Raw genomic sequence first — 16,228 nt, forward strand, 5'->3', positions numbered from 1 at the left:
AAACATTAATTGACCAAAAAATAAAAAATAAAAACACATCAAGAAGCCAGGGCAAGGGAAGAAAAGAGGAAGGTCTCAACGTGTGGTTTTACTCTTAATTTGTTATTGGAGAAAAGTTCTCTATGAGGGAGTGTACCACACACTCCCATACACAGGGAGGAATGACCACCCTACCCCAATGAAGCCAACACGCGTGCTCTCATTGGCCCCGCACGAGCCCAGGGCCATCCTCCCCCACAGAGAACACTGACCTCTTTTTTTTTTTTAAGTTCAGAGGTTGATCCATACTTCTGAACTGTTACACTCCATAGTCAGTACTGGCTCCCCATTTCAAGGGTTAAGGTGTGCTGTATTCCTGTTAGCTAAAACTAATAACTAAATTCTCATTTTTCAGCTAATCCTTGAGACTTGAGATCCCTAATTGCAAGGAAACAAAACAAAAAAAACGAAGTGTAGAGGGAAAAAGGCCTTTTGCTTGATCAATGATATATTGATATAGTGTGTGATTCATAATAAAGCAGCCCTACATTACTTAGCGAAGGAAGCTTGAAGAACTAAACCTATATATGACCACTGGTATCTTTTTTTTGTTTAATGTGTTAGATCGATCAAGGGTTTTGTCAAACCCGAATCCATCCCCATACAGATATTTAGAACACGATTGAATCAAAAGAGCAATAGGGAAATAAAGTGTACTTGGCACCCATGTATGTTGATGAAGAACAGATAAGAACGCATCCAATAGCAGCAACGATCAATCAGATAATGAATGCAAGTCCTCGAATAATCTCGAACAACCGTGATGGGGATCTTCTACAGTCTCCTAGACTCTCCCACTGAGTTCCCTTTCTTTTGGAGAAAAGAGAAAAGAGAATAGTGACTATAGGGACCCCTCATCATTAGTATTTATAATACTCCCCAATACCCTAACCCACTTCCATAATGAGCTAGGCCGGTCCGGTCCGGTCCATCTCAATAAATAGTAGCAAGCCACGTCAGCCCTTGTATTTCTTGATCCCCATTAATGATCGATCCGATAATTAATTAAGCCCACTCGTCGCAATTTGGAAAATTCCCAACATAATGGTCTCTTCTTCATTCTCTGACTGGCTTGTTTCTGATTATCTACTTTGTTCTCTAGTACTGTCTACACCATTTCTCCTTTTGTTGGTGGTCATGTGTCTAACTAACAGTCTCTTTCCGGTTTGGTAGCGGTCATTGGATTCAATTCAAGATACAAAATGCAGAAATCAAACGAAAATAGAAACATATATTCAAAACCAAAATTGAATTGTTTGGATTAGGTTTAAGTCCTATTTTCAGTGTTTGAGCTAACTTTTTCTATCTTTCACCATAAAACAAAAACCCCATCATTAGAACTCTAGGATGGTGGGTGAACCCTACAGTACAATTGGTGTAGGAAATTCTCTCTCTCTCTCTCTCTTTTATTTTATTAAAATTCTTCATTTAAGCAACATAAATCCTTGGGAAATGAGGGAGTAGCATATATATATATTTTTTGATGAAAGTGTAATCACACAAATCACACATCAATCTTAATAGGTTAACGAACTTTTAAACCTATGGAATAGTGGATATATACAATACACACCACATTCACACACCTGATGTGGGATTAAACCCACGCACCTTCTTTTTTTTTTTTTGATGAAAGTGTAATCACACAAACCAGGGAGTAGCATATATTACAATCATAATAAATATTAAATTAATTATAAACAATCACAAAGTACTCAAACTACACTCTACGGTCACATCACAAGATCTTGTACATATATAATACATATTTTGAAGTAAAATATTTTCACAGTCATCCCATGTAACAGGATAATATCATTTAAAGCCGAAGGCCTACATATAATTAACTAGATACACAACAACAACAGCAACAACAACTACTAGTACTACTAACTAGATAATCTTCTTTAATCCGGTCTATCGAGTCATGCCTTGTTGTACAACAGGAGGCATCGCTAGTTCACGGTTCTTCTTTTGCATGTTACCATGCCATCCTGCAAAAATTAAATTCACCAACCATGATTTAACCATCAGAATTCAGAACCAATAGATACAAATAGAGTTTTTATCGTCTCAAGTCCGGTGCACTGCCGGGCCCAGTGCATTCACGTGGTGCATTGGGCGGTGCACCTATAAAGTGTTTTTTATTTTTATCCTCCCAAGTGTGGATCCAGATCTTCTACGGCTCAGCTGTCCGAGCGGCCATAGCAGTGCAAACCATGTGAAGCGTGTATTTACCGCCTTACCCCTATCTGAGCGCCTTGTCCGAGCAGGGGTAAGGCGATCATTGCGCGCCTCATTGTGTCTGCGCTACTATGGCCGCTCGGGTAGCTGCATCATAGAGGATCTGTTTCGCCCAAGTGTATAGTAAGAATTAAAAAACTTGGGTTTCGACTAGGTGGAAATCGAGTTTTGGTCGAAATCTGGGATTTTTTCTCATTGATGGAGAAACCTTGGTTGGAGGGGTTTCTGTTGAAACATGGTCAAAACTGTCGAAATAAGGTATTATATAGGTCTGGTTCAAGGTGATTCAACCATATTTCAGCCAAAACATGGTCGAAACTGATCGAAATCACCGAGTTTTGATTGAAACCTTGAATTTTTTAAAATCACCTTTCAATTCGTCTCGAAAACCTGTGAAATCGAATTAATTTGATGATTTCGATAGATTTTGATCGAATTTTGATTCCATAGTGTATAGATAGCACTGTCCAATGCACCACGTGACTTGAGAGGATAAAGATTCTAACCTATGCTCATGTCGAATCCACTGGCTCTGCAGTTCTCTGTACTCTTGGCAGATGGCACATGGCTCACAGCAGCAGTGAACAAGGCAATCAACACAGGGACCCTCTTCCAGGTTATATTGCTGCCTTATCTTGGTTCGATAGAAACAAGAGTACAAACATTGACACCCACCACTAGTTAAGTACATAATTAGTGCATAGATTACTCCATTTCCTACACAGGAGGAGGTCCCTTCATCGATGATCTCGGACATCCGGCCAAAGGTAATGCATGGACACCAATATGTTAAACAACCTGCATGTGCAACAGTGCAACAGTGCAACAGTGCAAGTGCAATCAATCCTTCATATATGGTGGGAGGTAGCAAAATTAAAATTAGAGATTTATTAGACTTACAGCTCTTAATATCGGAAAAGCAATCACAGAGGCCGGAGGACCAAGGAACTGGTGTTGAACTCAGGGGAGTGCCAGTGACCGGGGCAGAAGAAGCTTGGGTGAACTTCTGGTTATCACTTTTCTCAGATGAATACATGTTTCTTACTATTCAATTGAGGCCGGAGAGATTTGTGATTCACTGGTAGTTTGTGGATAAGATAACAAAATAGTTTGAGTTGGGCTCTTGGGGTTTATGCTATATATATAGGAGGATAAAGTTTTCTCGATGACTCATTATGGAGATAGAAAGAAGAAACTGGCAAGCACGCAAAAGATGGAATCGGGTTGGACTGGCTTATTTCCTGTCCGATCTGATTCCCCGACTGATCCATTGTATTGTTTTAGAATTGAGTAGGTATAGGTTCATTAAAATACTCACCAATTATTTGATCGCTGAGTGCGGTGCAGCTCGGGGTTGAGAGGTCTGACATCTGACAGGTGCGATGTCTGATAGTGTCGAGCTTGAAAAATAAAAAACTTACTTAATCAACCTTAGACTGTTGGATGTCGTGCCTGCCAAGTGTCGATATCTCAACCCCAAATTGCACCACACTTGATGATCAAGGATTGGAGAGGACATTTTTTCCAAAAAAAAATCTTCTCCAATTCCTTAAGTGTAGTGCATCGCAATTTAGGGCTGAAAGTTCAACACGTGGAAGATATTAAATCTAATGGTGCTAAGCTCGAGAAGAAAGAAAGGAAAGAAAAAAAATTGGATCAATCGAACTTGGCACTGTTGAATTTAACATCTTCCACATGTCGAGTTCTCATTCCCAGACTGCACCACATTGCACTTTTAGGGAATTGGAGACAATTTTAATCCTATTTTTTCCATCATGGTCATAGCCCTGGAAAACTCTTCCAGTACAACACCAAAATTGCGGTTAGGGAACTGTCCACAATTTATTGTAGTAATTTTCGGGATCGATGATTGTACTGTGCAAAATAGAAATACCTTTTGTTGGATGAAGGAACAAATGACTTGATCCATTTCCCTATTGATCATGATATGCAGGGGTATCAATTCTAAATCCGCACTAGTAGGACTAACCTATCCCGACTGGTGAAAGGCTGAAACCGGCTTGACACGTTAGATAAAAATGTAGCCTGCTCGGCACATTAGCTAACAGTTGCTCACGGTGCAAGTGGATGGATTGACGGACACCCAATCGAGCCCAACACATTTAAAGGACCAACACGTTTAACCCCGTTTATGGATCGTTTATTTTACCCAAATTACCCCATAAATTTACTATTTTATTCAAAATATACCAGTATCAATTCTAAATCCGCACTAGTAAGACTGACCCGTCCCGACTCCCAACTGGTAAAAGTCTGAAACTGTTGCGACACATTAGATAAAAATGTAGCCTGCTCGGCACGTTAGCTAAATATGTTGTTAACAGTGCAAGTGGATGGATTGAGGGACGTCCAACCAAATCGAACACATTTAAAGAATCGACACGTTTAAGCCCGTTTATCGACCGTCAACTTCCAGTACCAGCCCAATTCTCATAGATTTTTGGAAAAGTTCAAAAGAAGACTATCAAATTGTGTTCCTTAAATTCATAGAAGCTGTGTGCCAATGTGGGCTCATGATATTATACAGTACAGGAAACAAGCTTAGCCATTAGCCACATTCACTCGTTACGTAGAGCCCCATATTCTAGATAAAGACTTTTATTACCCGTCAGTGGACTAATTCATTATTGTCTCTTTCCTTGGTTTATTGTCTCTTTTCAAATCTATTTAAGGTCAATATTATTGGAAGAGAGATAGGTAGGATGTAAATTTCAAAAATTCGAATCTGGATCGCAATCGTATTCGTTTTAGGATATATTTGTTTAGAGATATTCGGAAAAATATTTGAATATTTTAATAAAAATCCATCTGAAAAAATTATTCAAATATTTAATAATAAAAAATTAAGTAAATAATGATCTTGAGGATTTTTGAAGATTCAACAGGATCTAGAATATGAAAAAAGAGAATCATAATCTAAGAGATGTGGATTGATAGTGAATTGTATCTGCTAGGAGGAGGAAGGTCCAGGTTCCACAAGGCAGATAAGTAAACGGATGGTCAAAAATCTGAATTTGATCTGTATCTTAATTCATTCGAATCTGTTTAGAGGTATCCATATTCGGCCAAGGAATATCCGAATCTGATCACATCTGATCCATATCCGAGCCGAATCCGATCCGTATACATCACTAGAGATAGGCACACTGCTCATGTCTACTACACTAGTAGGTGGGCACCAATGGGAGGAGTGGGATGAGGTATCATACATGAGTATATGGGTCATTTCAGAAGGGAAAAAGAGATCAACATAGTGGATGCTAACTTATAGTACACTGGCATTATGTCCAAACATTTCTCATATTATTATCAGTATTAATATTAAATTATGGGAGAAAGAACCAATTTGGATCCTCTACTGTAGCCTGCCCATCTTGTGCCGTGCTGCGCAAACACAACAAAATGTGCATTTACTGCCTTATCCCTTCTCGAGAGCCTTGTTCGAATGAGGGTAAGGCGATAATTGTATGCTTTGCTATGTCTGCACAGAACACGATGCAGGATGGGCAAGTGACAGTAGAGGCTTTGGATTCAAGAAAGAATGCCACCTAGTCATGCAAGACACGCCACCCTTATGTTAGGGGGCAATGGCACCCCGAGTGGCGTGTTCTTCCCCTTAGGTTAATTTTTTTTTTTCTAGTTAGCATAGTAGTAATGTTACATAATGGTTTCAACTCATCAACAATCGAAAGAGTTTTATTACTCTTCCTATTGAATAATGTAGTTTCTAAAATACCCTTCTAGTCTCATTCAAGAGTCATTATGGTTCTAACTTTTTTTTAACGTTGACGGGAAAACCTTTCCCTGGGAAAGACGGGCACACCCTCAAGGTGCCCAACATGTGTTTTCCACTTTTTCTCTATTTTCTCTTTTGCTTCGTTTATTTTGTTTGTTTCGATGTAAATTTTTACCTGAAAAATTTAGAAAATTTTCACTTCAATAAATTTTAGAAGTTAAATTTTAAATGTTGAAAAGTATACCAATGCTGTTTTTTTTTTATGAAAACAAACATTAGAAAATTTTTCACCATGTAAAAATTTACATTTACAAAGTAAAATTTACTGTGAAAAAATTTTCTTTTACATGAAAACAAATGAAACCTTTAGAAAAGATTTTACGAAAATAAACATTACAAATTTTTCACCAAGTAAAATTTTATATTTAGGAAGTGAAATTTACCGTCAAAAATTTTTCATGTAAAATTTTACATCAGAGCATGTGGAAAAGATCTCCTTGCCCTTATGTGGTTAACTTATCGAAATCTGACAGCATCCCAACCCTCTCCTAAAAATAAATCTGTATATGAGTGGTCTTGTTTGTTTAATGGTCTCGTCTTTGTCCTTTTTTTTGTTTTGTTTTTTCTCTTAATATTTTCTCCTCCCGTCGCTACTACTCTTTAGACCATAGCTTTTGTAGGGATTGCATACACTTTTTATGTCTTCCATTCTCCTTTCCATTTATTGAGATCGATAATATTGCTTTTCTGAAAGCAACCTCCTACCAAATACCATTACCAACATGGAGGGAAAACATTCCAAGTTCTCATCATTTTGTGAGGGCCGAGGGGTCATTCCCCACCTTTAAGAAGTGTTGGTGGCTCGATTGATCAATTCTTCACATACTTTTCACCATTTCATTCCATATAAATATACACGTACACTTGTCAATGTCCTATTCGGCGTATTTGCATAGTGATGAGGACACAAGTTACATTGGTGATGAGGACACGTGTCATGTGACCTTAAAAAAAAATCTTATACCAAACAATTTTTTTTTTTTTTTGGATGAAATTATACCAAACTATTAAAGATAGATAAATTATACCTTACCTAGCTTACGTTTATGAAGGTATCTATGTTATAATGTAATCAAAATTTTACAATTTATTTTTAAGATACGAAGCACAAATAGTTTTAGTACATGTTAGTACATGTTAATGAGATAAGAAGGTACGTCAAGCATAAGATTTAAGTATCCATAGATGTTCTCGTACCTTTTAGCTATTTGCTCAGGAAACAGCCTTTCTATGAAATGGGGGTGAAGTTCTGACAATTATGACCCTCCCTAGACCCCGCAGTGATAGGAGCCTTGTGCATTGAATACGCCCCCCCTCTCTCTCTCTCTCTCTCTCTCTCTCAATATTGAAAAGGGAAAGGAGGGTGGGGGATCCTCCGCTAAGCCACCACCATTGGCACATCAATCGCTTAATGTGCTAAAACTTTGTCTTCCACTCACTATTATAAAGAACCAAAATATAATCGATTAAACCTGGTCTCTTCCTTCATCGCATTCAACAGCTTGAATCGTATGTTGAAGAAGAATTCCGTTGACCACAGTATTTTTTTATTTATTTTTAATGGAATTGACCATAATACCTTTGAAATCATGTTCTTCAGGTTATCTTCTTTTTAATTTGTGAAGAACGAACGCACAACAATTAGGAATAAACTTAGCAAACAATCACATAATACGAGGAATTTAATGTGGTTCGAGATAAATGCCTACATCTATTCGAGAGATTCATAGATATTTCAATAAACCTGAACAACTCTCTACACAACTCTTTACTTCACAACATGGTCTCCCTTTTGCTTGTGTTTAAATTTTCATCACGGACAATATATAGGAAAACCCGAAAAATTATAATCCCCACACGACTATAATTTTACCTCGTATATGTAATGGAACCAAAACCCGATCCAATTACAAATACAAGGTCAATAATAATTATGTGAACCCATAAAATACAAGACATATCCAACCCAACATAATTTTCAAAGGAACTAAGAAGAATATAAATGTCAAAATATAGGCAATACAAAATATTCGGCACACATGTTCCTAATAGTTCATCCTAGACAGCTAAATCAATGGATGAGAACAAGAACCAACCACAAAAACTGAGAAACAAAGATAGATCCTCCCGATTTAGCAGCAACAGTACAACCCCATCCGATAGCTCATCAAAATGAAAGGAGAAGGATATTCAATATAAGAAATGTCTAATTAAGGACAGGAAGAGTGGACAAATTAATTTCCCACTTGGAGCCCTACCTGCCAGGGAGCAGAGGACGGGGAAGGTGCAACATGTAGAAGGCGAAGGTGACTGCTCTACAAGATCCACCACATTTAAGAATTCAACCATAAAAACATGGGCAATGGCATCTTTTTATCTTCTCAAGTGTTGAGTGGATGATTGGATTCTAAAGTATACTGCACTGGACAGTGCCCAGTGCTTGTGAGGATAAATTTCCCACCGTCCAATATCCTCTATGGCGTGTTTGTATGAATTGTTATCACCTCCAATTCCTGTCCGCTCCAATTCCCTCCAATCCCTCACATAGGAGCGAAAATGACCACCTTACCCACTGCCCAAACACACTGTCCAAGGTGAGGTAGGGTGGTCATTTCTACTCTTATGTGAGGGATTGGAGGGAATTAGAGGGGACAGCGAAATAGCGAATTGGAGGTGATAAAAATTCCTGCATTGTCAATATCACCAATGAGGACATGTGATGTCCTCTTTGAAAGATCTTATATCACTGTTAAAAAAAAAAAAGGAAAAAAATTACACCTAAGGTGCCTTATATTCAAGGTATCTATGTTTTAAGGTACTTAATGCTTACAAATTCTTACAAAAAAAAAAAAATGCTAAATTTTTTTTTTGTAGGGTATCAAGCACAAACGATGTTAGTATATGTTAACAAATGATGATAAAATAATTAAAATGTCCCAAATTTTTATATTTTTCAAAAATTCTAGTTGGAAGGATATGATTCGACATTTATATATTTTTTAATATTTTTAATCTTTGATTCGGATCATATTTATTTACATTGCAATTTAAATCATTGCAAATATAATGAAATAATCTGATTTAAAGCTACACCATCAATATAAAAAGGGTAAATTACACGTCACCTCCTTATTTTCAAACAAAACTTAAATCACCCCTTGTATTAGACCCCAATATAACAAACTAGTCTCTACCGTTAGTTTGATGCTGATGTCAGTTAAATTAATTTAAATTCCTAAACTATCCTTGATCAGTGTTGATTTATGATTTGACCCTTATAACTAAAAACCCCAAATTCTATCTTCTTCCTAACACCGTTCTATTATTCACTTGCAACTCAATCTCAACTGAACTTCACCTGAGAGAAGAAAAAGAGTACAGAGAAAAAATTACAAGGAGTTGCTTGCCCAACGAGTGAGAGCATCTCGAGCCGCGGGAATCGGCTAAAGCTAATCGAAATTTCCGCGGAGAAAAAATGAAGAAAAAAAAAAAAAAAAAACTTACTGGACCATTGTAGAAGAAGACCCACATAAGGAGAAGAAAAGAGAAAGGGAAAAAATAGAAAAGAGAAGAAGAACCGAAAGGAGAAGATACTACAAAAACGGGAAAAAAAAAAACTTACTGGAATGGGTGTTGCCGGAAAATGAAGTGATTAAGTTTAGTTTAGAGAATAAAATTGCAGAAACCCAGTTGGGATCTGTTGATGGTTGCTCTCAATTTCTCAATTTCAAACGTATCTATCATACTTGCATGAATTCTTCAATTCCTCTTTTTACGAAAAGTTCCAATTTTTAGTTTTATTAAATCAGATTAGGTGCTAGTGCCCTATCTCTATTTTCTGGGATTCCAAGCTGAACTGTATTAACCTTGATTCCCTTTTCCACGAAATTTTTTTTTCTTGTTGTTTTATTGGGTTAAATAAATCCTTCCTAGTGGTGGTGGTTTGGGTTTGTGAATGGGCCGACAGGTTCACCTCTTCGAAAAGAGCTTGATACAGAGAACAAGTTGGAGCCAGAGAGAAAGACACAGCTTGCCAAGAAGCTCGGTCTGCAACCGAGGTTGGTTGCTGTGTGGTTCCAGAACCGCAGGGCTCGTTGGAAGAGGAAGCAACTCGAGAGAGACTATGATGTCCTCAACTCATTTTTTTCTTTTTTCAGTTCTTTCCTCTTTCAGAGCTGATTTTGCTTTTACTTTCTTTCATGTATTCGGCGGAGTTGCAAAAAAAGAATGGGGTATTTTAGGTTGAAGATGAAAAAAAGGTAGTATTGTAAATTTAATTCTAATGTTATAATACAAGGGTAAAATAGTTTTTTTACATCAATAACTATCAACAGACTAATATCATTTCTGTAGAAGGGGATGGATGAGTATTTTCAAAAGTCAAGGAGTGATTTGAGTTTCATTTGAAAACCCAGAGGTGACATGTAATTTATCCATATAAAAATTATTTTAATTAAAAAGATAAGGTTTAATCCCCATGAGTTCTTAATAAAAAGTGCCTTCGCCTGTTCCATAAAGTGGTTAGCTTTGAGTTCGAAAGTACTTCACATAAAATGATTATCAAGGCTATGTTTGGAAGCCAAGAAAAGAAAAGAAAAGATTTTTAAAAAAAAAAAATTGAATTTGAGGAGAGAGATAGATTACATGAATGAATCCTTGTGCTTGTGCCATCATAAATTTTGCCATATTATGTTTTTTCTTTTCTTAGCTTCCAAATATTGTTAAAAATAAACATAAAAAATGAAGTTAAAAATTAACCTTGATTTTCTTCAATTGAAATATTTTTGAAGTTATTGATGATGTGATCTTAAAAGAGATGATGATGTGATCTTAAAAGAGATTGTTGTATGATGTTTGTCATCATTTAAATGTTAAGTGAATGGGCTGCTAGCCCAACCTAATATCTCTAAATGGGCCCTCTCTTGCCCAGTGAGTTGCTTTTGAGAGACCCTTTTTCCAAGGGATCTCATGAACATCGTAACACCCTTCCTTCTTGAGTAACATGATGAATAGATTTCTTAGCACCAAAAAAAAAATAAAAAAATAAAAAAATAAATAAATCAATGTCAATGAACGGTGGCCAGGGTTGGGGTCAGCACTCCTGGTACATATATGTAAAGGGCAAACAAGGAAGTTCTGTTTTTTTTTTTTTAATTTATTACTTTTATTTTATTAAAATTCTTTATTTGAGCAACTTCCCCCCGAATATCGGAGTAGCATTACAATCATAAGTATAACAAATTTAACTTAATTATAAACAATCACAAAGAACTCAAATCACACATAACTTGAAGTTGTACCCAAAATAAAATAAAAAATTTTCAATCATCCCATGTAACAAAATAATCATCTTCATCGAGTCATGCCTTGTTGCATAGGAGCCATCGCTATTCCACGGTTCCTCTTTTCCACGTTACCTTGCCATCCTGCAAAAATAAAATCACCAACCATTATTTAACCCCATATATATCAGAATTCAGAACCATGCTAAGACACATAATCGCCTCTGGGTGTTTGGAATTTCTGCCTTTACATGGGGTAAGGTGGTCATTTCAAGATGCGCTTTATCGTCACATCAAGCACATGACCAAGTAGCATTCTTTCTCCCAATTTAATAGACATAAAAAAGAAGAAAGACGACAGAAACAAACCTAGGCTTAGGTCAAATCCACGGCTCTCCAACTCTCTGTACTCTTGGCAAATGGCACATGGCTCACAACACCAATGAACAAGGCAATCAGCACAAGGACCTTCTTCCAGGTTATATTGTTGCCTCATCTTAGAGCGATAGCAACAGGAGTACCAGAATTGACACCCACCAGTACAGTACAGGATAAGTGCATAGATTGCTCCATTTGTCACACAGGAAGAAGCCCCTTCATCCACAATCTCAGAGATCTGGCCGAAGGTAATGCATGGACACCAACATGTTATACAACCTGTGCAACTTCAATCATTAATCCTTCATGATCATCAGATTCTTAAGTTTTGGAGAAAAAGAGATTTATTAGACTTACAGCTCTTGGCATCGGAAAAGCAGTCAAAGAGGCCGGAGGACCATGGAACTGGTGCTGAACTCACCGGCACTCCAGTGGCAGGGGCTGCACCAAATTGTGCAAATGGTGGGGCAGTAGCGGCAGAAGAAGCTGGGGTGAACTTCTGGTTATCACTTTTCTCAGATGGATACATGTTTCTTCTCCTTTCAATTGATCCAATAAGAGCTAGGTGTATGGGACTCTGTTTGTGTAATTCACCAGAGAAAGAGAGAGAGAGAGAGAGAAGAGAGATTTGTGAATAAGAAAAGGAACTAATTTGGAATAGGATCTTGCGGTTTGGACTATATATATAATGGAGAAAGTCTTCATTAACCAAGATGGAGAGAGAGGAAGAAGTAATAAGAGGGAGAAGATCGAGGAAGGAAGAAGGAAGGAGGGGAGAGAGGTAGAGTCAAGCATTCAAGCTAGGCGGCTAAGCGTGTTTAGTTTCTGATCGAGAGTGGATTGGGTCAGGTGGTGCCGCGGTATGTGTTTTTTTTATATTTACCAACCGAAATGCTGTGACTAATAAAAAACATAGAAATCCAAGATGAATTTTCTCATGTTCTCATAGATATAACCTTTGGCTGAGTCAGGGTCAAACTCAATATGGATTAACTGACACGACATCGACAACTCCCTAATCCATTTCTCTGCACCTGTTTGCAAATCTTTTTGTTTTTAAATATTTTTATTGTTGGTAAACAATAAAACCATGTCGGTTTTCGAGTTGACTGATATTCATTCCAATACCGTACACTAAAAACATGGTAGGAGTCGTGTACAAGCGTCCAACTGATATAAACCCATCAAATACATTGCAGGTTTATTTTGAAAAAAAAAAATTATAGGGTTGTTGAAAATAAGTTTAAAACAATAAAAAAACAGAGTAAAAAACGGGAGAGGCCTGATTTTTGTCTTGTTTTGTTTTTCTTTTAAGATCATTATTATTAGGCAAAAAAAACACTACTTGATCGAGCGTCTCTATGGACAAACACAACATTGATGAAATAACCACCCTACCCTCCATGTTGAATGCCTAGGCACTTGTTCCAATTAGCCCTCGTGTTGGCACAGAACCATGCCACAAAACAACATCCTCTCTCCCTTTATCATTATTATTATTATTATTATTATTGGGTTGTGTCATCTCTCACACCAAATCAATGGACACGCAATCCGTGCCTCATAATCCATGCCTCATAATTTGTATACATTGGATCCACATGGTCAAAGGAAAGAGAGACACTGAAAGAAGGCATTTACAATTATACAACTGGTAATATGTACAATATTTTCCTTTATAATTTATTACCCAAAAAAAAAGAAGCATTTTCCCTTATAATTATTATTAATATTATTATTCTAATAATAAAAACCGTGGGACATAAATACGTTATTCAATAATGAGAATGGCTGGATAGGGCTTGGGCGACTCATCATTTGGTATTTGCTTATGGATTTCTTGTTGGAAAGAGATTGGTTTTTCATTTAACAAATTTCTATTTTCCCAAGGTCCCTTGATCACATATAAAATTTACCAAGTGAGAGAATACACAAAGGGTGTAGGTTTGGTCTACGAGCTTGAGCTAGCCCCTCCCAGTAGGGCCTAGGCTGGGCTTTTCAGCCCACAGAATGGGCCAACGTTGGGATTTCCAGGCTTATGGTTGGGCTGGGTTGGGTTGAGGCTCATGGTCGGGCTTGGGATAAAGCCTTGGATTGATATATCACGAAAACCCAAGTCCCCACCCCCGATTTCTTATTCCTATAGAGCTTGTTCCATCTGACCCAACATACTCCTTTCTGAAAATGTCCTTCAACCACCACTGACCAACCATCTTCGTAATGTCCCTTACAGAGCAAAGCAGGGAGTAGGAATGTTGACATTGCATACTAAGAGATATGCTAGTTGTGAATGCCAAAATTAGCGTTTCCTTCCCTGCCAACCAGTAAGTTTAGGCTTAATACGCTCAATAATACCAGCAAAGAGATACCTTTTTGATCTACCAAAGTACGTAGGAAGGCCAAGATATTTCCCATATGAAGAAACTATATCAAAAGCCCGTCAACAAAGTAATGGACATTTGGCATACAGAATCGATCTAAGGACCAAAAACAATGCTCAACCTGGCAAAATTTCTATGTTGTCCTGAGGCTTGGCAATAAGAATGCAAAGCATACATTATATTAGTGCATTCTTGGAATAATGTTTTTAAAAAAAATAAAGCAGTCATCAAAAAATAAAAGGTGTGATATCCTAGGATCCCTCCTACTAATGGGGAGGCCAGAGATTTCTTTTGAAGCCTCAGCATGCAAAAACTGCCTAGAAAGAAATTCCTGACAAAGAATGAACAAGGGCTCAAGGGACACCCTAGACGGTGCCCCCGATGTGGTTTGACTTGCCCAATAACAGACCCATTAACTTTAACAAAGTATTCAACCGTCAAAACACAATGAAGGGCCCAATTAAACTATTTACGAGTAAACCCCATACGAATTAGTTAAACTTGTTCAAGAAAACCCCACTCAACCTTGCCATTGGTCTTGCAAAGACCGAGTCTCATAGCCATGGACCGCAACTTCACACGACTTTGATGCATTTAGTGTAGTAGCTCATGAGTGACATATACATTATCGGATATGGCCCAAGAAGGAATAAAAGCACGATGGAAGGGGCTGACCAAGGACTCTAAAATTTGTTTAAGCCTATTAACTAGACATTTAGCAGTTACATTATAGGCCATAGAGCACAAACTAATAGGTCTGAGATGACCCATCTCCTCAGGAGTTTTTTTAGGGATAAGGACAAGGACCATTTTATTAAGATCTTAGAGCATAAACCCATTAATAAAAAATGTTTAGGCAACACTAATAAGGGCCGGCCGAACAATGACCCAATGTTCCTGATAAAATTTTGCAGGCAAACCATCAAGCCCTAGTGCTTTAAGGGCATTGATAAAAAGATGACTGTCCTAATTTTTTCCCATAGAAAATGAAGAACAAAGGGCAGAGTTATGTGCATCCAGAATTCTAGGTTCAATATAGTGAAGTAAGGGAAAATTAGAGGGTTGTGAAGTCGAGTAAAGAGACCGAAAATACTCCAAAACATGGAAAAAAAAGAGAGACTAGAATCCTCATATAAAAAACACCCAAGCTAGCACGAAGTTTATGAATCCGATTAACATGTTTGTAGCAAACAGTGGCCGTATGAAAAAAGGATGTGTACAGACACTAGCCTAAAACCACTGAACCTGCGAATGTTGGGCCCAATAGTCCTCTTCTTGAAGGAGAAGGGTCTCGAGCTCCAGGCGACAGGAAGCCTCCAAATTAGAGGTTTTCCTACTGAGGGTCACTTTGAATGGACCCAAGTTTATCCTCAACCTCTATAATTTTTAACCTATTATTTCTAAAATTTCTTTTACTCCATCTCAAATGAGTACTACACACCATAATTTTTTGGCACAAATTAAATAAGGAAGACCAAGGATCATTTGAAGTCGAAGCATTAGAAATAACAGAAGCTAAGTCAAGGGGGTCATCCCATTTTGCTCCATAGAGGAACCAATGTATAATCTTTGCTTGGGGGCAACAAGTGGACATTCATTGTATGAATAGAGTCAATCACGGGATGCCAACGAATAGAAATATCACTATGCATATGGATTAACTAACAATCAATAAAGACTTTGACAATGCTCAACATTATTAAATCTCTTCCCTGCCTTTTATTAGGCCAGGAGAAATTCGGTTCAGAGAAATTTAGTTGAATAAGCCCACAATTTGAGATAGTGTTAAAGAAATCAGCAAACTGACTCAAAGTCTTGGGACGTCCCCCATATTTCTCATATGTTTGGTTAATCTCATTAAAATCCCCTAGACAAAGCCAAGGCTCAGACACAATGTGCCTAAGTTGACTTAATTCATGCCAAATTGAAGTACGAAAGCATTGTTGAGGTTCTATATAAACAAAAGTCATTCTAACAGGGATGCTGAGGAAGTACTCAGAAATAATTAACCAAATTGAAGATGTGGGGGGAGGTAGAGAGGAGTGTGACAAAGGTTGTCTTTATTAAGAACACTACAGTCAGATAAA

At 37.5% G+C, this 16,228-nt stretch overlaps 1 pseudogene; it reads right to left on the reverse strand.

Moving 5' to 3' along the window:
* Window positions 1-1,916: 1,916 nt before the first annotated feature.
* On the reverse strand, window positions 1,917-12,317 carry LOC122653152 (annotated as a pseudogene).
* Between the last annotated feature and the right edge of the window lie 3,911 nt (window positions 12,318-16,228).

Source organism: Telopea speciosissima, chromosome 2 (genome assembly GCF_018873765.1).
Source record: "Telopea speciosissima isolate NSW1024214 ecotype Mountain lineage chromosome 2, Tspe_v1, whole genome shotgun sequence".
NCBI lineage: Eukaryota > Viridiplantae > Streptophyta > Magnoliopsida > Proteales > Proteaceae > Telopea > Telopea speciosissima.